Source organism: Sciurus vulgaris (genome assembly GCF_902686455.1).
Source record: "Sciurus vulgaris genome assembly, chromosome: 12".
Classification (NCBI taxonomy): domain Eukaryota; kingdom Metazoa; phylum Chordata; class Mammalia; order Rodentia; family Sciuridae; genus Sciurus; species Sciurus vulgaris.
In genome coordinates this window covers 31,169,620-31,194,843 of record NC_136473.1, presented here as the reverse complement: position 1 = coordinate 31,194,843, position 25,224 = coordinate 31,169,620, and the positions used below count along the sequence as shown (strand labels likewise).

The 25,224-nt window shown below is 36.7% G+C and overlaps 1 pseudogene across 1 annotated transcript; it reads right to left on the bottom strand.

Moving 5' to 3' along the window:
• Positions 1-1,227: 1,227 nt before the first annotated feature.
• On the bottom strand, positions 1,228-24,380 carry LOC306641911 (cTAGE family member 2-like; annotated as a pseudogene). Its single transcript, XR_013766823.1, has 5 exons — positions 22,397-24,380; positions 2,091-3,219; positions 1,806-1,999; positions 1,552-1,727; positions 1,228-1,520 (listed from the first exon to the last, which is right to left on the bottom strand). The product of XR_013766823.1 is annotated as a cTAGE family member 2-like (transcript).
• Between the last annotated feature and the right edge of the window lie 844 nt (positions 24,381-25,224).

Genomic DNA, 25,224 nt, shown 5'->3' with positions numbered 1-25,224 from the left:
GTTTAATAAAGGATGTGTAGTTTAAGTATAGGAATAACTTCTCTTCCTTTGAAAGTGTTTCTTAATTAAAACCAGATGACAGTAGAAAAGAAGGTATTCAGAACACTAAATAAAATGGATGTGCTTTGTGGAATTGGCAGAATTCATCAATACATGTAACAATGATTTATAATTGCATTTGGTCTTAACACATAGCAGTGTATGTCAACAGAGGCACAATAAGTAAGATAACTAATATAAAACACTAAGGTAAATGGGTTAATTGGCCTTGCTGGGTTCAGTTTGACACTTTAATGGCACTTTCTGTTGTCTGTGTGAACAGAGTTGCTAAGTACTTTCCCACTAAGCTGCCACTCTTTTATTTACACAGTTGAACCACCAGTGAGGGATGGATCAGTTTTTCAGTTGCTAGGCCTTTTCTTCCACCTTTTCGGCCCACTTCATGCTTTTTTCCTCCAGCTGTTGCTACATATCTCCCTAATCCTAATCTTTCCTTAGTCCTTTTGATTTTTTCTTTTTTTTTTTTTTTTTTTGTTTCTTTTTTCTCTTATGGATTCATGTGCATGGATATTATACCTGGTTCTGCTGAACTGTACTTAATTCCCTCTCACCTTGGTTTTCATTTTATCAGTTCATACCTCAAAACTTACTGAAATGCTTTGACTGTTTTCTTCAAGTGACTTTTAAAAACTCTTTAAAAATTAAAACATCGTATATATAGATAAAGTCTCCCTGAAAGCAAAACAAAGACTAGGTCACTCCCCATATCAGTGAACCACAGCAGAATGCAAATCCTAATTTTGTGAAAATGGGCATAAAATAAAGATGATATAAGGGAAAATGGGGATAGAGTGAGCTTAAGTTGTTTCCAATTCCTAAAAATTTTCTGAGAACTGAATATTTGTTTTTGAAATCTCCTGTTAAATGACATGTTCACTCATGTTTTCTTATTTACTCTTAATTACACTCTATTTTTTTTTATAATGGAAAGACGGATTTTATTAGTATCATCAATGCCAAATAAGACTTTAAAACAATTAAAATATTTCATAAATGTATTTTCACATTTGCTACAATCATAGTAAATATATTTCTTGGCATAAAGTCACAGTCTTTGGAGTTTAAAATTACCCAACTGCAAGATTATGTATATAAAACTCCCATTGTTGTTTAAGTAACAGTGGATTAATCAAATTAAAAGTTATACTATAAAATAAAATGGAATTCTAATTTAATTAAGCTTTGGTTGGAGCAAAAATATAATCACTTAACTAAAAGCAGTTACTTAAACTACAAATAAGAGGTAAATCATATTTTGAAGAGAGATCAAAAATATTGTCAGGTTTCTTATTGTGGTTCTGGATGTTCAACAGCAGGCTCATTTGAAGGTGGAATCAACCCTGAAGGGAACTCACTGCTCCTTTCAGAATGTGGCAGTAGGGGGAAAAATTCAGCTCTTGGCGGACGATAATGAGGAAAATGCCTCAGTGAATAGACATTTGGCATTGTATTGGAGGCGGTGGTGGGTCACATGGAAAATAATCTCAAGATGCTCCACATTGGAGGAGGTGGAGGGAAAAAAGTTGCTCTTCCTATGAACTCATTCCTTGGATCCACTGGAAGCACTGGGCCTCTGATTTCTCCATTTCTATTTCTTGGAGGAGGTGGAGGGAATAAAGGTGCTCTTCCCATGAACTCATTCCTTGATTCCATTGGAAGCACTGGACCTCTGATTTCTCCACTCATGTTTCTTGCAGGAGGTGGAGGGAAGAAAGGTGCTCTTCCCATGAACTCATTCCTTGGACCTCTGATTTCTCCACTCATGTTTCTTGGAGGAGGTGGAGGGAAGAAAGGTGCTCTTCCCATGAACTCATTCCTTGGATCTACTGGAAACAATGGACCTCTGATTTCTCCATTCATATTTCTTGGAGGAGGTGGAGGAAAAAAAGGTCCTCTTTCCATGAACTCATTCCTTGGATCCATTGGAAACAATGGACCTCTGATTTCTCCATTCATGTTTCTTGGAGGTGGAGGGAAGAAAGCTGCTCTTCCCATGAACTCATTCCTTGGATCCACTGGAAACAATGGACCTGATTTCTCCATTCATGTTTCTTGGTGGAGGTGGAGGGGAAAAAGGTGCGCTTCCCATGAACTGATTCTTTGGATCCATTGGAAGAACTGATCCTCTGATTGGAGCAAAAGGTGAAAAAGCAAAGACACTGCCAGTTGGTTGGGTTTTGGCAGGGACAGACGAATCTGGCACATTTGAATTATCAACATCATCTTTGGTATCATTTTTACTGGATTCCATTTCTGAAGACACAGACCCATCCAATTTATCCAAAGAAGGCATATTAAAATTTCTGAGTTCTGCTGGTTCTGATGGTCTACCATAATTAGAATAATATCCATCATGCCTTTGTAGAAGAGGAGGTGGATCAGAATATGGCCAGCCTGGTGAAAGGATCATCCACTTACCTTCTGGTTCTCATGGCGATGACAGGGGCCCAGTGTCAGCACGTGCTCTGTGAGGATCAGTTACTGTATCATAGCTTGATTCTCTTCTTTCATTGCCAATCTGATGGCTCAGAGGATCCTCTGGGCCTCCTGAGCCTCTTTCTCTTTCCCCTGGATGTAAAGATGACAATCTGAGTGGACCCTTCTTTTCCAAAGGAAAAGCTCTCATTTTACATGAAGGTCCACTCAATGGTGAGGAACCATATGGGGACTGCCCTCTGGCAAATGCTGTATTTGAAACATTAAGTGCATAAGGATCTTCTTCTAAAAGTTTAAATTTAAACTCCATTTCAGTTAATTTTTGTCTGTTGTGAGCATTTACTATCTTTAAATACTTGAGGTTTTTTTCAGCACTCCAAGCCGCCAGGGCATTATTCACGTACTTTTTTCTCATAGGAAATACTGTGCCTCTGTTAATAATGAACGGTTGCATCCAATTCTTCCTCAAGATCTTTGGCTCACTTTCTATAGGTCTCCAGCTCTTCAGCTGCATGGTTGATCTTTTTATCAACTTCGGAAAATCTCTCCTCTTCCTCTAACTGGCACTTTTCCTCTACTCTTAATTTCCTGTGGCGTTTCATTGCATTTTCTTGATATTGTTCCATCTTTACTTTAAATTTCTGTTGAAGCTTCCGATTCTCATTTTCAAACTGTGTATTTTCTGACTGCAAAGATTCTTGTTCAGTCTGAAGATTTTTAATACTATAAGATCTTCTTTTGTTTTATCTACTTCAGATACTGAAGTACAAATTTGACTTCTTTCTCCTTCTAAGGTTTTTGATTTTTTTTTAATTGTAAACAAATGGGATACATGTTGTTTCTCTGTTTGCACATGGCGTAGAGGCATTCCATTTGTGTAATCATAAAGGCATTTAACTCAGCAGCATAAACCAGTTCCTTCGAGGCTTCTTTTGGCTAATTATCTAAGTGAGCACCTATTTCTGATTCACTCTTCATCTCCAGCTCCAAGTTACCATCATCTGTTAGGTCTTCTCCAAGCACAGGAGCCTGATCTTTCATCTTTAGCAAGCATTCAGTCAAGGACTTAATGTGATTTTCTTTATCACTGTACTTTAGAGTCTTCAAATGTTATTTTCTGTTTAAAAGTGTTCACTCACATTTTCCTTCCATACTTCAGCTTCTTGTAAAAGGTGTTTCTGACTTTCCTGCAGTTGGGACTTTTCATTCAAAGACTCTTTTATTGCTACCTTAAGTCCTTCTTCATTCATTTGAAGTACTCTGAAGGTTGTTTTAGCTTCAGCTACTTGTGATATGAGGGATTTTGATTCCTCTGCTAGGGACTTGGCCCATTTTGCTATATCTGCCATCAATTCATCCGATTCAGAATGTTTAGATTTCTCTTCTTTTTAGATCTTTTTCTAGAAAGAGTATTTTATCCTCAAGTTTAGATTTGGAACTATTCAGCATTTCATGTATTATCTCCAAATGTTTCCCTTCTTTTGATGCCTTCTCACAATTGACATCCTTTTAAAGACTACTGTAAGCCTCCATGCTCTTTTTGAAGAAGGCTAACTTTATCAAGTAGTTTACATTTTTCTTCAATTAGTTCAGAAAGTTTTAGAGCAAGCTTTTTTCTCTTTTCACATAAAGCCTGCTTCTAATAGACTAACACTCTCCACAAAAACAAAAGAACAGTAACAAATCCAATAGCTGCACATATTACCAGCTCCCAATGAAAGGTATCATGATTAGGGCCTGGTTTTCCATCTTCAGGCAATGCTGGCACAACCCTGAATATTTTTTCCAGACCCAGTAAGACTGAGGGGCGGCCCTTGGCCCCTGCATCGCACCAAAACTACTTTGGCAGCTACATCCTGCCCAGCCACGAAAACAGGCTGCGGACACTGGACTTTGGGTGGGAGCCCAAAACCTGCCCCGTGTGACCAAGTCAATCACTAGGAACAGAATTCCCTGGGCAGATGGGGAGCCAGGCAAACAGGACCCCACGGTCTTTATAACCTCACTTCCCCTGGTGACAGTCCGGCCTCTCCCCCTCCACTATGCCCCACCCACACCCCATGCAGTGCAGGTTCAAGCAGGTACCACTGGAGAACTCTTGCAGCTCATCCCTCTAGTTTTGGCCAGGCCTCCATGGCGCTTAATAAGCGCTACTTATTCTGTGCGGTCAAAATATCACCCAGTTGGTATAACTAAAATTCTAAAGTTTAGTAAACATTTTTGTAAGAGCTTTAATGCCATATATTTATATTTGTACCACATGCCCCTTTCATTTTAATGACTCATTCCTTTCTGTCCCCTCCCCTTTTCCTTCCTTATTTCTTTTCCCTTCCCTCCTTCTCCCTTCCATCCCTGTCCTTTTCTTGCAGTGTTGGGGTTAAATTCCAAGGCCTTGTGCATGCTAGGCAAGCTCTCTACCACTGAGCTTCATCCCCAGCCCTGTTGACACTTTCAGTGGAAGTAATTTGGATTACTTCTATAGAAAAACTCTCCTGTGAGATTATTTAAAAAGTAATTTTAGAAGAGTTTCTAACATGGGCACAAATTAGTTATGACAAGTGATTTTTTTAAAAGTACAACATATCTAATTTTTTAAAAAGGAGGAGCTTAAAATGAGTTGTTCTTCATGTCAGATTTCCTAGACTACTATTTAAGAGACTTCAAAATCTTTTTTCACATCTTCATTTAACTTCTCATTGGACTAAGAAACTTGTAAATAACCTGGTAGTTGAAAATATATAGCAAAGAGGAGGATAAGGTATGACTGTTTTAAATGGTTTTAGCTCCTGAAAGTGAATTATGTTGTTCAGATAAGTAGTTCATTTCTTCATGTAAATTAAAGACATCCAAATACAATTTTTTATTCCTAGTTATGCTGGAATTGTTGATGAGCCAGATCTAGTGTTTGAAGGAAAACATTTTCCAGTAGTCATTGGTTTTCTAAATATCTCTAAATACATGACAAGCTCAAAGGCATTATGCCACCATGTATGATGACACCAATTATTATTTATACTTCTGTGGCCAGAGTTCAATCAGTGTAAACTAAAACACTTATCCTGTTCTGTACGGTATGAAATTTTAGAAACTTTTTAAGGAAGGTAGTTACATTTGTGAGGTAATGGATATGTTAGTTTGATTGTGGTGGATATTTCACAATGTATATACATGTAACAGAATCATTATCAGCTGGGCATAATATAACACACCTGTTATTCCAGCCAGTGAGGAGACTGAGGCAGGAGGTTCACAAGTTCAAGGCCAACCTCAACAAAGTTAGTAAGGTCCTGAGCAACTTAATGAGACACTGTCTCAAAATAAAAAATAAAAAAGGGACAGTGGATGTGGCTTTGTGGTTAAGTGTCCCTGGGTTCAATTCTTGGTACAAAAAAAATATATATATATGTATATATATATATATATATATATATAAAACATATATAAATTATATATACAACATATAATTATATATAACATAATATAATTATATTTTAATATATATAATTATATATATAACATATATAAATTAACCTTGTCCAATGCATGTACCTTCCATATAGAGATAAAATACAACATTGGGTATTATAATTCAGCACCAGTTACATCCTAAACACAAAAAGGCTTAGAGATGAAACTCACAAAAGTAATTTCACATACATTATCTTTTCATTATTACAACAATCCTGTGGGCTAGGGATGCACAAGAGGAGAGAGTTAATATGGTTAAAAAAAAAAAAAAAAAAAAAGAAGAAAAAGAATAAGATGTCCAAAATCTACTTTTCTACTCTCTAAAAATACTTAATATATTTATATATAAATATTTTTTTCATGAAGATAATCTCCTCTATGCCAAATGACAAGGAGAGCAACCTAGTGTTAGTCTGATTGATCTAGGGTCCCCACAGCTATTACCAATAAAAACAGGACCAACTGCAGGTCACACCCCAAATTGCCTATACCAGCTGAAGAATTCCATCAAATTCAGAAACTGAAGGAAAGTCGCTTCCAGATTATGGATTATGTTGGTTGCCCTCGGAATGTTTTTCTCTTGTTTTCTTCCCATCAGGACCATACCATCACCATTTTATCGATACACCAGTCTGCCTTCCCGGAAAGGGCAAAATGTTCACTCTCCTTATCCATGACAAGTATTCCACATACATGGACTCCAGTTCATATTTAGTGTAACAATAAAGTTCTGAACACATACTGAAAAGCCTAGAAAGAAATTATCAGATGATAAGAGCACAGCAAGCAACTCCAAGCTTTCCTGTATTTAACGTTCTATTGACTTATGTTAAAGTACTTGTTTGCTCTTTTTCCGGCCTCTAGGGAAAGATTTTCCATAAATGCAACTGGTTAAATGAGCATAAAAAGTCAGTGAAGTTTTGTTTTGTTACTACAAAAGATATTCGTTACATGTGTTTAGACAAACTTCTAGAAAAGCGATGGGAAAACTGTATCAATCTCATCTAAATGAAGGCAGTCATATTTCTAAATCACATATGTAAGGGATCATTCTTAATAAAGGCACTAATTAAGCTTGTCCTATGCATGTACATTCCATATAGAGATAAAATGCAACTTTGGGTATTATAATTCAGCACCAGTTACATCCTAAACACAAAGAGGCTTAGAGACATTATTTTGACAGCTTACAAAAGTATTTTCACATGCATTATCTCATTCATACTTAAAACAATCCTGTGGGCTAGGGATGCATAAGAAGAGAGAGTTAATCTTGTGAACACAAAAGAAGAAAAAGAATAAGATGTCCAACAGCTATTTCTCTACTCTCTAAAAATACTTAATAATGGACTATCTCAATTAATCTCACTTCAAAGTTTATTGGTGAATCCTAATTTTAAGAGTCTGCATCATTTACCTTTGCTTTATTCAGACAGCAAAAAAATGCTATTTTCTCATGAACCTAAATCTCACAGCTCAAAATGTTGTCCACTGTCTCCTTAATTCCAAAGTTTTTACCAACCTTTGGGCTTGAAATTTTTCAAACCTTTAGAAATGTTTCAAAATTATACAGCATAGATGCCCTTCAGGGTTTGGAGACTTAGCTCAGTAGCAGAGTGCTTGCCTAGCACTCACAAGGCCCTGAGTTCGGTCCTTGGCCCTGAAAAAAAAAAAAAAGGGAAAAAGAAAAAAAAAAAAAAAAAAAAAGAAGCCCTCCAATTGGATTCACCAGTCAACAGTGCCAGACTTGCTTTACGCATGCACAGGAGCATGTGTATGCATCCATGTATGATGCAAATACATGAAATATACTTAATATGCTACCTTTGAAATATTGTACATATACTTTTATTAATTATACAATAATAAGTACCATCATTAAAATGCATTTTACATACATAATTCATATATGAACCATCTGGAAGTCAGCAACAAGAATCATGTCAATTTAGGTGTAAATAATTCACTATGGATATTCTATGAACAAAGACTTTTTCCCATATGGTACAATTATCACACTTAGGAAATTTTATTACTGATACAATGTAATTATCTAACATATACCCCATTTTCAATTTTCCCCAAATGAGCCAATCCATGCCCTTCATAGCTGTTTCCGCCATCTAAGATGCAATCTAGGATCACAGGCGACATTTAGATGTCACATCTAACTACTCTCCTTTAAACAACAAAACATTGCCCCCAGTCTTTCTGGTCTATAAGGACCTGCACTTCTTACAAGGGTTCATTTGAGGGTTTGTTGGATTGTTTCCTCCTACTCAATTCAGGTTAAGAACTGTGGGCAGGAATGCTGCTTCAGTGATGTGGAGGGAATGAACCAGAGGTACATCGACATCAGATTGCTCCTGGTCTCACAATGTTCAATTGTTTAAATCTCATTGCTTATTTAAGGTATTCTCCATTGTCAAGGTATCTCTTCCCTTTGCAATGAAGCATGCAAGTGGTTACTCTTTGAGGACAGTCTGTTTCCCCAACAATCTTTCACTTACTGATTTTAGCACCAACAGAGCACTCTGGCCTGCATCACTGATTGATTACTACGGTTGCTATAAAATAGTGATTTTTTTCCCATCATCCTTCTCCATTCATTAATTCTTCAAAAGTACTTCATAAAAGCAAAAAATACCCAGGACCACCTATATAAGAGGGTTAGAAAAATAAATCAGCAGCTTTCTGGAAAAGGAAGCTCTCCAGCGAAGCTCACACACCCAAGTGAACTCTGAAGTCAGCTCTGCACTTGCTGTGTGTATGGAGGTATTTTCCTATGGTGGATCTGCTTCAAAGGAACTCTTCCACTGTGTAAACTGTGGATGTTTACCATGTACTCTGTGTCAAGATGAGGATGGGATACTGGCAAAGGATCTAAATGAATTACATTTTCAAGCTCCATTTAATAACCTCACCTTCCTCTCTGAAGTAGAAGGCAGGCCTCAGAAAACATCAGAATGAGAAAAGGGGAAAATTCAGGAGATCAATTCTAAAGTGTGTTTGGCTCTGAAACTTTAAGTGTAGATCAAACACCTCAAAATGATACCCTTTCCTCCTTTGTCTCACATAGCTTCCATTCAAAGAAGGACAAAGTATTCCATTCTATTCCTTTCTAAGTACTTCACTTATGGAAAGACACCCTGAGCCCTTATAACTACTTAACTTTCTAGACATGCTATAAAGTATAGGTAGCTACCATGCTACCATGTCAAACCCAGCACTTTCCAGGTTTATCCCCTAACACTGAGTTCGATCCCACCAAAAATTGAGGCAAAGTCACAAAAAATTTAATTATACAATCGCAGTGTAATCCATGAACATTCAGCTAATGGTGCTACCCTGGAATGCTGTTTTTAAGTGTTTCATCTTGTGCCTTTTCAAAGTGCCAAAGAGAAAGCCAAAATTAATGTGCACATTACCAGCACAATATATAAGAGAAGAAATAAATCACTAAATACTCATCTTGTGAATCTTAATCTTTAAAGGGGTCATTAGAGAGCTAGTCCAATGACTTATCCAACACCAGGTTCATGTCCTCGGTATCTAAAATAGTGATGCCATCTCTGTTTCAATACTCAAGGTGGAAGATGGTCCGTGACACATGACAGTTCATTTCATCAATCAACAGTTACATTAAAACAGCCTGGAAACCAGGGAGCTAAGAATCAATGTGTTTTGCACATAAACCCACCAGCATATTGGAAAAATACAGTGATAGGAAAACTCAAATTTAATAGGCTACCTTAAAATAGTAAGCTTTCCCAAAATAAAGAAAGGAAAATTCTATTTATTGAAAGTTAATATACCAATATTAAGCAAGTCAACAGGTAATGTATGTACAAAATACATTTTCAGGCTAAGAAGAGTGGGGATTTCTCCCACTGTGCCTCTTGCCCTGAAACAGATCTACCTCAGTACCATTAAGTCAGTCCCATCTGCATCTTCCATCAAAAAGTCCCAGGAGGGGCTGGGGTTGTGGCTCAGTGGTAGAGTACTTGCCTAGCATGTGTGAGGACTAGGTTCAACTCTCAGCATCACATATAAATAAATAAAATAAAGGTCCATTGACAACTAAAAAAATTTAGAAGTCCCAGAAGTCTCACTTCATTTCTTTCTCTTCCCCACACTTGCTTTTACAGATTTGGTCTCACTCAGTTCAGAATTTCTTCTACACCTTTGATTTACCCATAGTCCAAATCAGAGCAGCCATGGCCACTCGAATATAAGGACACGTGGATATGCAGAGTCAAGTGGAGCCTGAGCGATCACAACAACGGTGCTACCACTGAAGTGGAAAAAGAAAGGAATCTGGTTGGGAGACAGAGTTTGGGTTTAGAGTCCCAAGCCTGGAGATGATGCGAACATGTTCAGTGTCTTGGTATGAAATGCCAGAGTCATCGGTAGAGAGAGCAGTTGAAAATAGGACCAATTCATTGTCTGAGGAAAAGAGAAATGAGAGAAAAGAACAGTAACAAAGACATCTACCTATCCATCCCTTGAACCCTTCTTACTATATTTGTTTTCTTATTTTCCCCCAGTGAATACTCTCATATTCCTATGAAGTGTTGTAGAATCAAGAGTCAAGTCCCAAATTTCTCCTAGGTTACTGGGTGCAGAGAAGACAATCGACAGAATTGCTTGGGCTGATTCTGATTATCATCCAAAAATATGTATGGAATAGCTCACATCATTGAGGCTTTATCAATGCTTAGCGCCTTCCCTGCAGAATGAAGAAAACTTCTACAGGTACCCTGGCATGGCATCTCTCTTTGAGGAGAACATGAAAGGATGTTCTTTTATTAAATTCATGCATTCATTCAATGCAAACTAAAAAAAACCACCATGTGCAAGGCACTATGATAAGTTGTGCCTCCTGGGAAGCACACACAGTCCTCACTCCACTAGATCTTAGAGTACTTAAATATTTTTGTGCATAGTCAAAGGTAATGCTGTGCCTTGTATCATTTTAGGACACTCCAATGTATCTGTGAAGACAAGTAAAATTTTATAATTTTCTTTCAAGGTTGGCAAATAAACTACTTATATCACACAAGCAATTATATGGCTTGAGGATAATGACTACTTCCTTTGTAACTATAAAAAAAATCTGAATATTCTTAAACTTATTGACTTTACTCATACCCTGCAGCCATTAGTAAAAAAGTTCATGAAATATTTTATGTCACAAGAGTCTGAGCTCAAGTACCCGAGCCTTCCCCTAAATGCTCACTGCTAAGTCCCTCTCCTTGGAACTACCAGTTCCCTCTCCCCAATGCTTAGCATCTCCTTCTCCCCAACTCTTTCCCCACAACCCAGATTCTCCAGATGCTTCCTTCTCTTTCATGTTGGCATCACCAACTCATCCAGTATAAGGCCCCCTTCTCTGGATTCTGTTTATTATGTGTATAATCTCCAAAATATCTATGTGCATGTTCATATATGTGTTTCTCCTACCAATTTATATGTAAATCTCCAACCAATTTAACATTTAGGTTTGTTTTCTTATGTTATTCTATAAATATTTCATGTAAGTTTCTCTCTCTCTTTCTCCACTAGAATAAACCAGTAAGTTTTATTTGGGGGAACACATTCATCTGTGGAGTGTGTGTGTGTGTGTGTGTGTGTTCACTAGCACCATTCTATGCAATTTTATGAATATAGATGTAGACAGTATTTGCAAGTGACTAGAATACCTCTTAGTATTTATAAAATTTCTTATAATACCTTATATATGTTGGCCATTTGATTAACACTTTAGATCATAATATGACTTACAAGGCCAACATAAATTCATTCCACTCATAACCGAGTATATTTGGGAAGGTCCTATTTTGATGAAAGAAGAAGGGGTAGGAGGAGAAAGTAAAGTTTTTATCATATTGATGTAATTGTTACTAATATTATATTGCTGTCTTAGTGGTTTAAGGCAACATCACTAACAAAGATTAGGAAAAAGATGAGTTATGAGTAATACAGGAAGGAAAAAAGTCTAATATCTAAGACATCAAAGTTAACAATATAATAATCGGACTCGGGACTTTATTTCTCTTACAAAGGTGATAAGTTCATACAGAGTGACCATTTCTTCCTGAGCAGTCAAAAATCACAAGACCAGTCAGGCAATAAAACCAGCTGAAGCTCCTTACAACCACTCTTCAACCAGTTAAGCAGACCTACTGCCAAGAGAGTGAATGCCTAGAGTTTGGAAAGAGTATTAACAATCATCAGAAATAAGGAGGCCAAAGGAAATAAATGTCACACAGCTCAATCAGTCTTCACTGAAGTGCAGGTGTGGAAGGGTGACCAGGCTAGGCAGGTGAATACAGACCAGAAAGAAAATCACCCAGAAACAGGACATAATGAACAGCCCCATATTGGTGAGGGACTAAAATAATACTGCACTCTCTAGATCCTTTCTCTATAGAGTTGTTTCCAGGTCATTTAGCAACAGTGTTCAAAAGACTTCATAATGCCAGGCATGGTGGCGCATGCCTATGATCCCAGTCACCAGGGAGGCTGAAGCAGGAGGACTGTAATTTGAGGCCAGCCTCAGCAATTTAGTGAGGCCCTAAGCATCTTAGTGAATACCTGTATCAAAATAACAAACAATAAGGGCTGGGGTTCTGGCTCAGTAGTAAAGTACCCCTGGGTTCAATCCCCAGTACCAAAAAAAGAGAAAAAAAGTAAAAAAGAAAAAGCAATACTTCACAACCTTAGAGTCAGAGGGCAGGATTTTTTTTTTCCCAGAATTTCTTGCACATGCTTCCGAAGCTTTTGGAGACATATTCCACCCATGAAAACCCACATCATAAGCAATTTGAGGACTCCCTTCCAAGGACCATATTTTATACTGTCAATCCCTAATGATTCAGATTTGGACAGGTTTCCATTCCAAAGACATTTCTTACCAGTTAGAAAGCTTCTGGAACATTTTTCTCCTTACCCTCACAACTAAACTGTCAGTCAGTGTACATTAAGCAATTACAAATTAATGTCATTGTAATGTCAGCATCTGCAAAATGTAGCTAGATAGGGAAACTGCCTGGAATCAAATCAGATCATGGACAGGGCGATGACCCAGTTCTGACAAATATCAAGATGTGTTTGACCAGTCGAATGTTGTTCTTTCCACCCAGAAGGTACGCTACACTTATTCTACAGTGTGTCTGTGCTTAAAATTGTTTTCACAATACCTCTTAAAAGTTCCTTTCATGGCCAGGGGTGTAGCTCAGGCTTAGAGCACGTGCCTAGCATTCATGGTCATGGGTCTGATCTCCGGGACTGCAGAAAAAAAAAAAAAAAAAAAGAATTCCTTTCAGACCCCATTTGTTATCTATGTACACACACATCTCACAACTTCAATATTTCACGTATTTTTTAAAACCAAAAATGGGAGTATTCAGGTCGATCACTCATGCAGCCTTCCGTCTACTAAGGGCCACGCTCCTCCAGTCCCAGCACTCACCCGTTTCCTCCCGGACACCTCGTGTGACTCATTTCAGTTCAAACAGAGCTTTGTCTGTAACAGGCCCTATTTCATCCCAGAGCCCAAGCTGAGAGCAAAACAGCCTGAACTCCACCCCAGAGGCCTCACGTAAGAAAACACACTTTCCACTTCCAAACCAAATTCAGTAAGCATGCACTGAGGTCTCTCTCAGCAAATAAAACTGGGAACCATTGGGTGAGGCAGGCGATAGGGTCTCCAACCAGCAGGACAGCCCTTCCTCTTGGAACTCTTTTGTCTAGCACTTCCTCATCCTCATCCTCCCAAGGGGCTGTTCTAAGATTTCATTTCTCCAGTCTTAGGAAGAGCATGTGCTGGTTATAGCCTCAGAGGGAATTAAAAAATAAAAGCTAACACCAAGTCTCAGCATAATACTCATTGACAAAAGTAGGGCATAGAGGAGCTACTTCTTAGGCCAGGAGAGGCTGCCTGCATTCAGCCTCCTGGAGTTCTAGGACGTGAGGCTAAGAAACCAAACCACAAAGAGTTTTTCCACTAAGGAAAAAAGGAATAACTTTGACAGGCAAAGCAAACATACCCATAGGGTTCTTCCACTGACCTGACCATGGTGCAGCCCTCCAGCAGCATAGGGGGCTGGCCATGGCTCTACACAATGAAGGTTTCTGTGCAAGGAGGGTGGCCGCCATCCCAGCTGGACTGTGACTGTCCCAGTCTCAGCTCTGGAAATCCAGTGTTTTTCCAATGACCACCATGCTGCCATTGGCTCTGCAGCTGGCTGCTCTTCCCTTGTCACCTTGCCTCCAAACCAGGACCATACATGGCAGGACACCAGAGGCCAGGAAAGAGTTACAGAGGAGTAGGGCAGCTTGTCCCTGTGACAGAACTTTTTAAAACTTAAAGAGGTTTGATTGCTTATAGGAGAGTTCTCAAAGAGAAGAAACCCTTCTTTCATTCAATCACCATCAGTTGCTCAGCCAGGGAGTGCACACCCTCAGGGAAGCCACTGGATAATTTCCTGAGTTGGGGGTTAGACTTGCCTACTAGCTCAGGGGGAGAGACTCCCAACCGAAGTTTTCAAAACTTTAGTGCTCAGACCATCTGTATTAGAATCCCCTGTGAGACTGATGAAATCCAAGTTTCTCAGGCAACTTGCTAAATCAGTCTCTAATAGGAGAGAGTTCAGAAATCTCCCTTTTTTTAAGAAAGCAAAGAATATGTCTGATGAATACTAAAATCCAAGGACTCATGTCCTGACTTCTTTTTATTCCAAATACCCACCCTCATCCCAGAAAGATTCTGATATACAGTGATCTTCAGGGTCAGCAAAAGCAGGAGAGAGAACTTGTCTCCAAGGGCCTCCCCATGCCTCTGTATCCCTGTCCTACTCAGCCTCCTGAATCCTTCTTTTATACCTTCAAGAACCCAAGAACTATTACCACATATTGATTGATGGCTGGATAACTTTCACCAAAATCTACCCATTCTGAAGGGTCTCTGTTCCAAAATCATCTGCAATTTCTCCTCCAAACATCAAATCTTTTATTCCCATAATACATTAGAGTTCACTATTAGGAAAGCAATCTGGATAAGTTAATTCACACCTAGGGCAAAATGACTGATATAACTTCCTCCTCTTGGAAAAGAGGTGTTGTTTATTACCTGAATTAGGCATGGAATTTTGGGATTAAGGGACATTGGGAGAAAAACAGTCTCAGAGTTGAAAGTACTTGAATTGGTAATTTCTGCTAATTTTCCTGACTGGCACAAAAATTTTCTCTATTTGACAAGGGGAAAATACCACTAAAGAATTACTACACAACTCCTTATAACATATGCCTACAGGAAGGTAATGAAGGTACGCTCATTGGTCTTAGGCAAATATGGGTCTAAGTTCCCCTACTACTTGTTGGCCATGTGTCTCTGGGCAATGTACCTGACCTCATATTTGTACAAATGGAGGTAAATATAACACTTACCTCAAAGACTTGTTAGAATTCAAGGAAACATTTTTTTTTCCAAAGTACTTGGTACTTATATAATTATTATTATCAACTCCGTAAGAGTACATATATAACAAATATTCATCTGATAACTTTCCTGCATTCAGTTACACAGGATTATTCTTGTGTGCTTGGTCATCATGGCTCATTGTCCAGAAAGTCTTGATGTTCATTTACAACTCTGTAAGCAGGAGAGATCAGTGGTCATGACTGATGTTCTTTTTTTTTTTTTTTTTTTTTTTTTGACTTCTCATAGGACTTAGAAATGTCTAAGTAAGCTGGTAGTTATGAATATATAGCAAAGAGGAGGATAAAGTATGACTCTTTTAAATGGTTTAACCTCCTGAAGGTGAATTATGTTGTTCAGATAATTCCTTGCTTCATGTAAATGAAAGACATCCAAATATATTTTTATTCCTAGTTACGCTGGAATTGTCAATGAGTCAGATCTAATATTTGAAAAAAAAATTCACTAGTAGTCATTGGTTTTCTAAATATCTCTAAATACATGACAAGCTCAAAGGCATTGTGCCACCTTGTATGATGACACCAATTATTATTTATACTTCTATGGCCAGAGTTTGCTCAGTGTAAACTAAAACACTTATCCTGTTCTCTATGGTAAGAAAGTTTAGGAACTTTATAACAAATGTAATTACATTCATAAGGTGATGGACATGTTTTTTGTTTGTTTTTAGCTTTTAATTTTTTACAGACTGCATTTTAATTCATTGTACACAAATGGGGGTACATAATTTCATATGTTAATTAGTTTGACTGTGGTGGATATTTCACAATGTATATATGTGTATCAGATTCAAAATATCAGTTGGGCATTGTATCACACACCTGTAATATCAGCCACTGAGACTGAGATCACAAGTTCAAGGCCAGCCTCACAAATTTAGCAAAACCCTAATCAATTTAGTGAGACCCTGTCTCAAAAAAAAAAAAAAAAAAAAAAAAAAAGACAAGCCAAAATATCAAGTTTGTAACTTAGATATTACAGTGCTATAATTTTGAAGTATCAATTATAATTCAATAAAGTTAAAAGTTTAGAAGCTATATTTTCAAGTGTTAGTAAGACATAAAATGTGGGAAAGAGATCATCAATATAGACAAATTAGGTAAAATATCTCTAAAAATATTTAGGATAGTAGTTCAAATTTTTTGGCTGATAATTTTATCTTTTAATCAGTGAACCTACTATGTCTGAGAAAATAATTTCAGAAATATTTTTGTGGGAGTAGCATAGCAGAAATCAAATCGACTTTATAGTCCATCTTGATCCATGTTTGAAAATAAATCTTTGGTCTGTCAAATTTAAATAGAGGTGCTCACAGAGAGGGAGTTTGTCCAGATCTACAAAGGAAAACATTCATTATGGAAGGAGAGGAACAAATATTTGAACAGGGTTATAAGTACTTTCTTCCCACTTGATAAATTTCAGATCCTTTATTTTAAAATATTGATTAGTCTGTCTTATAACTGAGAATTTCCTGTTTGCTTTCTAGTTGTAGTGCTATTTCTACATTCTTGCTTTCTAAAAAATCTCGTATTTCAATACTTATTAATGAACATGAAATTTTTATGATTTTGTCCTACTAACCTCCTTTAAGCAAGGAGAAAAGTGAGAATACTTTATTAGACAATTTATTAGATAATGTTCAGAATGATAAAATTTGAAAAGCCACAAAGAGAATTTATCTAATTCATGCTATTCATCCCATGTTTATTTGATAGTATAGATTATATTAATGTAACTTTTAATTACATTTTTTAAATTCTTTATTTGTAATAAATTTGTCCAATCAAGAGAACTTAGAAGCCAGGTGTGTGGTGCACACCTGTAATCCCAGCTACTCAAGAGGCTAAGGCAGAAGGATCACAAGTTTGAGGTCAGCCTTGGCCACTTAGGTGAGACCGGTCTCAAAATAAAAAATAAAAAGGACCAGAGATATGACTCAGTGGTAGAACACCTGCTTAGCATGTGCAAGGCCCAGGGTTTCATCCCCAGTATCATAAATTTAAAAAAGAAAGAAATTAAGAAAACTTAGAAACACCAGAATTCTGAATAGCAAGAAATGCCCATAGAAATAAATGAAATTGTTACTAAAAATCTTCATGGTAGTAATGATCATTTAAGAAATTAACTTCAACAACTAAAATATTTTTACTTGTTACCTCACCCTTACTAATTGTAGATAGGTTAAGATGTAAAGAAAAATTGAAGACTGGGGGTATAACTTAATGGTAAAGCACTTGGCTTCGAAAGCTTGAAGTCATGTGTTTAAACTTCAGTATCACAAAAAAGAAAGAAAAAGAAAATAGCTGGGTAAATTGGAAATTTAGCAGAAAAACATTACACTTTCTGAATCTGAAAAAATGTCAGGGAAATTGCAGAGCTGTAATATTGGGTTAATTGTCAGATTTTTTTATCCTACAAACTGCATTAAGCTCTTGGTCAGAAAATGGAGTTGGGGAAGGGAACCAAATTTCTTTGATGATGTAGTGGAGTTTGAGGATAAGGCTTCTAATAGTGATTAGTAAATGTTGTTTTGTTATAGCATGTTGTAATGTATTCCATATAGTACTTCAATGAAAAACATACTGCCAAAACTTTTTACCATTTAGAACTTTTATATTCATCAGAACTTTATCACAACTAATGATATATATTGTATTATTCATAACTTCTACATACCTGAAAATGGAAACATAAGTGAAATAAATAGGTTTAAGGAATTACAAACATTCCTTACATTTAGATTCCAACTCTTCTCAATTGCTTTTTGACTAATCATTTCTCAATTGCTTTTTGACTTAATCAACATTGATATTCACCTTTTACACAGTCTTTATGCTGTGTTTTTAAGAAGAATCAAGAACCATGAATGCAGAGTTTTTAAATCAGGTTTGCAATTACACCTGCTCCTTTCCTTGCTATGATGTTGCCTCCTGTACCCCTTAAAGTTGAACATAAAGTTTAAAAAATGTATGCAATGCACCTACTTTCTCAAACACGATTGCTTAGCAATCGGAAGTACAATATAGAAACATTTGTTGTTTATCCTTGTGATCTTGTGGCTGGCTGGGAGCTCTGGTTGACTGCTACTGCCCAGAATCTCAAGAGAATACCTTCCCACCTATTGTTAGTGTGGAAAAAGATCAAAATTTCAAGTTCATTTCATAATGAATGCAGTTTGCTTTTGCACTTGTAAACAAAAAAATCACAAGTTGGATCATCTTAAGTTAGGGACCATCATTCTTCTGCATTGAAATGCTTTTGATGTACATTTTGAAAATGTTGATAATTATCCCTCCTCCTTACTCTCTTTTGTCAATTGTTTGGTTTTTAGTTAAGAGTATGTCAGTATTGCCTGTAGGATTTTTTTCCAACTCAAATTCAAAAAGTTTTATGCACCCACTCATTGCCTCATTATTATCACTTAGTAGTGCTACTACAACTTTTGTAATAGCCAAAAATCTTAAGATGTACTCTGAATTTAGAAAAATTTAAAGTGTGGTGAAAATGTTCATTTTAAAATAGAGTGGCCCAGAGCTTAGAATTGGGTTATTAATTATATGGTTTTAGGGGAAGTAACACAAGCTCTCTAAACCTTAGTTTTTTTTTTTTATTTATGAGATATGTTGACCTTGTAAGGCTTTATTGTTGTGAGATTTCAATGACAGTACATATGCAAAATACATTGCTTAATAAATGTTAGCTATTGCTTTTGAAAAATAGTAGACTTTCATTGAGTTCCTTGCATATTCTTTTCCTTTAAGAAACTTGTAACCTGTAGAAAGGAAAACATACTGATAAAGTTAGGAAGCAAATGGCTGAGTGGAAATTCTGGATAATGTTTCTACTTGAATGTTATTGATGTAATGTAAAACTATTCATATGTATTTGTCAATAAAGGATGGTATGGCATGTAATGGATCAATTTGGAAACATGACACTAAATTATTTTTTAACCTTGTTTTAGAAGGTAACAAACTGTCTTAATTGTGTAGATATATGACTGTCATACTGGAAACTGTGTTTACTAACTTCCCTTGAATGTTGTTTTGGCTTCTGTGAAGGTTCTGAGAGTGGATTGTGAACAGAAGTCATGTGACCTTCAGCGTTAGCCTTAAGAAAGAATGCCTGCAGTTGAGGTAAGTGGTAAGGCATTCATCTAGCATGTATGAAGCACTGGGTTCCATCCTCAGCATCACATGAAAACAAGTAAAATAAAGGTGTTGTAACCATCTAAAACTACAATAATACATTTAAAACTACATTTAAAAAAGAAAGAATGGCTGTGTATTCCCCACTATTTCTCCTCCTCAAGTACTGATAGCTGACTCAAATTTGGATATAGCGAAAAGTCTGTATTGAGTTGCCTTTCCAGCTGTTCACTGCCTATTTCTAGACTATTATGTGAGAAGGAAACAGTACTAAAATAACATGTTAGTAAATACAATATTCAAGCCAATGTATTTTAGGATTTCTTTGTTTATGGGGTCTTACTGTCTACCCTAACTAATAACATTTCAAGAACAAACATAGTTGAAAAGGGACCAGGTAGTACCTCTAGATTTGAAAAATGGAATTGAAATAAAAATGCAATGAATAAGTAAGAAGAACCAGGGATACAGTGAGAAATGGTTGGTTCCAGGCCTGGAAAAGGGAAAACAGAAGATGAACCTTGAACACTGTGGTGCCAAAAATAAGGAAATGCTTAAGATATGGTAAGATCAGAGAACTGCTCAGCAATTTAAAAAGAAAGAAAATAATAACAGGAGTGAGCTTCAAAATATTATGCTAAGTAAAAGAAACCTGACTCGGGCTGGGGTTATGGCTCAGTAGTAGAGTGCTTGCCTGGCATGTGTGACACTCTGAGTTTGATCCTCAGCACCACATGTAAATGAATAAATAAAGGCTCATTGACATCTGAAAAAAATATTTTAAAAAAATAAGACTCATAAAACTACCTGTTACATCATTCCATGAATATGTTAACTTTAAACAAGATAACTAAAGATACAGAAAGTAAATATTTATACCAGGTTGGATATTGGAACAGGAATTGACTGCAAATGGTCATCAGGAAACTGTGGGAGTAATGGAAATAGTCTAAAACTGGATTATGGTGCTTAACTGTACACATTTATTAAAAGTCCCTGGATTATGTACTTAAAATGGATGAATTAGATGGTATGTAATACCTTTCAGTGAGGCTATAAAAACAAAACAAAAATGATGGAGCATGGCAAAAGAACTCAGGAGTCAATATGAAGGATCTCCCAAGAGCCAAATTTGAAACAAGTTCAGTAACAGAACAAGTGATGAGAAAAAGAGATTTTTAAGCTGTAGGATAAAATATCTGTGACTATATACAGATATAAGTAAATAACTGCATAAACAAGTCTTTATAACAGTGGAATTCCAATTAACAAATGTAGAAGCGGTGATGGAAATAGAAAACTGCCTTTAGATAAACACCAGAGTAATAGTTATTATAGACAAGAATTATCAATTGTTGCTCAAATTAGTTGGTAAAAGTTTGATCATAAAATATATTCTCACAAAATGCTTATATTGTAAAAATAGTAACAGAGAAATTTGGCAAATAACACCTTAACTAAGTAATCAATGATAACATTACAAATAAGGACACATATCAACATCACTTATCCCCATTATGATGCCAAAAAAGGGGACAGTACCCTTGTGTTGTAGCCTTGTCTCCCTAAAAGGCATAGCCACAACTTAATGAGAAAATATCAGTCAAACCCAAAATGCAGGCTATTCTACAAAATAACTTACTAGGTGCTCTTTAAAATTGTCAAGATCAAGAAATAAAAGAGAGATTGAAGAACAGTCAAATTGGAAGTATGCACAGAGATATAAAAAATAATTGCAATGTGTGATCTTGGATTTTTAAGTTTCTTTTCTCTCTTACTTATGGATTCATGTGCACAGATATTATAACTGGTTCTGCAGAACTGTACTTATTTCCCTCTCACCTCCGTTTTCATCTTATCACTTCATACCTCAAAACTTATGGAAATGCCTTGAAATTTTTTTCAATATTTTAAAAACTCTTTAAAAATTAAAACATTGTATATATAGCTAAAGTCTCCCTGAAAGCAAAACAAAGACTAGGTCACTCCCCATATCAGTGAACCACAGCAGAATGCAAATCTTAATTTTATGAAAATGGGCACAAAATAAAGAAGATATAAGGGAAAATGGGGATAGAGTGCGCTTAAGTTGTGGTTTCCAATTTCTAAAAATTTTCTGAGACAATTTTTTTTTTTAAATCTCCTGTTAAATGACATGTTCAGTCATGTTTTCTTATTTACTCTTAATATGGTATAGCTATTCTGTTAAAAATGGAAAAACTGAATTTCTTACTATACCAATGCCAAACAAGACTTTAAAACAATTAAAATATTTCATAAAGCATAAAGGTATTTTCACATTTGCTACAATCATAGTAAATATATTTCTTGGCATAAAGTCACGGTCTTTGGAGTTTGAAATATCCCCAAGTGGAAGATTATGTATATAAAACTCCCATTGTTGTTTAAGTAATAGTGGATTAATCAAATTAAAAGTTATAGCATAAAATAAAATGGAAATAATTTACTCATAAGATTCATATTAAAATCATCTTTATTTATACAATATTATCCTCAGAATACTAATTTAAGCTTTGGTTGGAGCAAAAATATAATCACTTAACTAAAAGCAGTTATTAAACTAAGAGGTAAGTCATATTTTGAAGAGAGATCAAAAATATTGTCAGGTTTCTTGTTGTGGTTCTGGATGTTCAATAGCAGGCTCATTTGAAGGTGGAATCAACCCTGAAGGGAACTTGCTTCTCCTTTCAGAATGTCGGGGTAGGGGAAGAAATTCAGCTCTTGGCAGAGGATAATGTGGAAAACACCTCAGTGAATAGACATGTTGCATTGGATTGGAGGTGGTTCTCCTGGTTCTGATGGTTTACCATAATTAGAATAATATCCATCTTGCCTTTGTAGAAGAGGAGGTGGATCAGAATATGGTCGGCCTGGTGGAGGGATCATCCTCTTACCTTCCGATTCCCATGGCGATGACAGGGGCCCAGTGCAGCAGGTGCTCGGTGAGGATCATAGCTTGATTCTCTTCTTTCATTGTCAATCTGATGATCCAGAGGATCCTCTGGGCCTCCTGAGCCTCTTCCTCCTTCCCCTGGATGTAAAGGTGAAATGTGAATGGATCCTTCTTTTCCTAATGAAAAGCTCTCATTTCACATGAAGATTGAACCAACGGTGAGGGACCATATAAGGGAAGCTCTCTGCCAAAAGCTGTATTTGAAACATTAAGTGCATAAAGATCTTCTTCTAAAAGTTTAAATTTAAACTCCATTTCAGTTAATTTTTGTCTGTTGTGAGCATTTACTATCTTTAAATACTTGAGGTTTTTTTCAGCACTCCAAGCTGCCAAAGCATCACGTGCTTTTTTCTCATAGGAAATACTCTGCCTCTGATAATAATGAATGGTTGCATCCAATTCTTCAAGATTTTTGACTTGCCTTCTATAGGTCTCCAGCTCTTCAGCTGCACGGCTGATCTTTTTATCAACTTCGGAAAACCTCTCCTCTTCCTCTAACTGGCACTCTTCCTCTACTCTTAATTTCCTGTGGCGTTTCATTGCATTTTCTTGATATTGTTCCATCTTTACTTTAAATTTCTGTTGAAGCTTCTGATTCTCATTTTCAAACTGTGTATTTTCTGACTGCAAAGATTCTTGTTCAGTCTGAAGATTTTTAATACTTTCTATAAGATCTTCTTTTGTTTCATCTACTTCAGATAATAAAGTACAAATTTGACATCTTTCTCCTTCTAAGGTTTTAAAGAGTCATTTAACTCAGCAGCATAAACCAGTTCCTCCAATGCCTCTTTTGGCTGATTATCTAAGTGAGCACCTATTTCTGATTCATTCTTCATCTCCAGCTCCAAGTTACCATCATCTGTTAGGTCTTCTCCAAGCACAGGAGCCTGATCTTTCATCTTTAGCAAGCATTCAGTCAGAGACTTAATGTGATTTTCTTTATCATGCAGAACTTGTTCTGCCTGTATTTTAGAGTCTTCAAATGTTATTTTCTGTTTATTAAGGTCACTCACTTTTTCCTTCCATACTTTGGCTTCTTGTAAAAGGTGTTTCTGACTTTCCTGCAGATGGGAATTTTCATTCAAAGACTCTTTTATTGCTACCTTAAGTCCTTCTTCATTCATTTGAAGTGTTCTGAAGGTTGTTTTAGCTTCAGCTACTTGTGATTTGAGGGATTTTGATTCCTCTGCTAGGGACTTTACCCATTTTGCTATATCTGCCATCAATTCATCCGATTCAGAATGTTTAGATTTCTCTTCTTTTAGCTCTTTTTCTAGAAAGAGTATTTTATCCTCAAGTTTAGATTTGGAACTATTCAGCATTTCATGTATTACCTCCAAATGTTGCACTTCTTTTGATGACTTCTCACAATTGGCATCCTTTAAAGATAACTGTAAGCCTTCATGCTCCTTTTGAAGAAGGCTAACTTTATCAAGTAGTTTACATTTTTCTTCAATTAGTTCAGAAAGTTTTAGAACAAGCTTTTTTTCTCTCTTCACATAAAGCCTGCTTCTAACAGACTGAACACTTCTCCACAAAAACAAGAGAACAGTAAAAAATCCAATAGCTGCACATATTACCAGCTCCAGATGAAAGGTATCATGATTAGGGCCTGGTCTTCCATCTTCAGGCAATGCTGGCACAACCCTGAATATATTTTCCAGACCCAGGTCCCAGTAAGACTGAGAGGCGGCCCTTGGCCCCTGCATCGCACCAAAACTACTTTGGCAACTAAATCCTGTCCAGCCACAAAAACAGACTGCAGACACTAGACTTTGGGTGGGAGCCCAAACCTGCACCATGTGACCAAGCCGATGACTAGGAACAGAATGCCCTAGGCAGGTGGGGGCGCCAGGGAAACTGGACACTAGGGACTTTGTGCCCTCAACGCCCCACCTGGCCCCTCCCCCTCCACTGTGCCCCACCCACACCCCAAGCAGTGCAGATTCAAGCCAGTCTCACTGGAGCAGGCTTGCCGCCCACCCTCTGGTTTCAGCCAGGCCACCATGGAGCTTATTAAGCACTACTTATTCTGTGCAGTCAAAATATCATCCAGTTGATATAAGAAAATTCCAAAGTTTAGTAAAACTTTTTGTAAGACCTTTAATGCCATATATTTATGTTTGTACCACATGCCCTTTTGTTTTAATGACTCATTCCTTTCTGTCCCCTCCCCTTTCCTTCCTTTTTTCTTTTCCCTTCCCTCCTTTTCCCTTCCATCCCTGTCCTTTTCTTGCAGTGTTGGGGGTTAAACTCCAAGGCCATGTGCATGCTAGGCAAGCTCTCTACCTCTGAGCCTCATCCCCAGCCCTGTTGACACTTTCTATGGAAGTAATTTGAATTACCTGTGAGACTATTTGAAAAGTAACTTTAGAAAAGTTTCTAACATGGGCACAAATTAGTTATGACAAGTTATTTAAAGTAAACATATCTAATGTTTTTAAAAAGAAGCTTAAAATGAGTTGTTTTTCATATCAGTTTTGCTGGACTACTATTTAAGAGACTTCAAAATCTTTTTGCAGATGTTCTTTTCTTTTGACTTCTATAGGACTTAGAAACATCTATGTAAGCTGCTGGTTATGAATATATAGCAAAGAGAAGGATAAGGTATGACTCTTAAATAGTTTTAGCTCCTG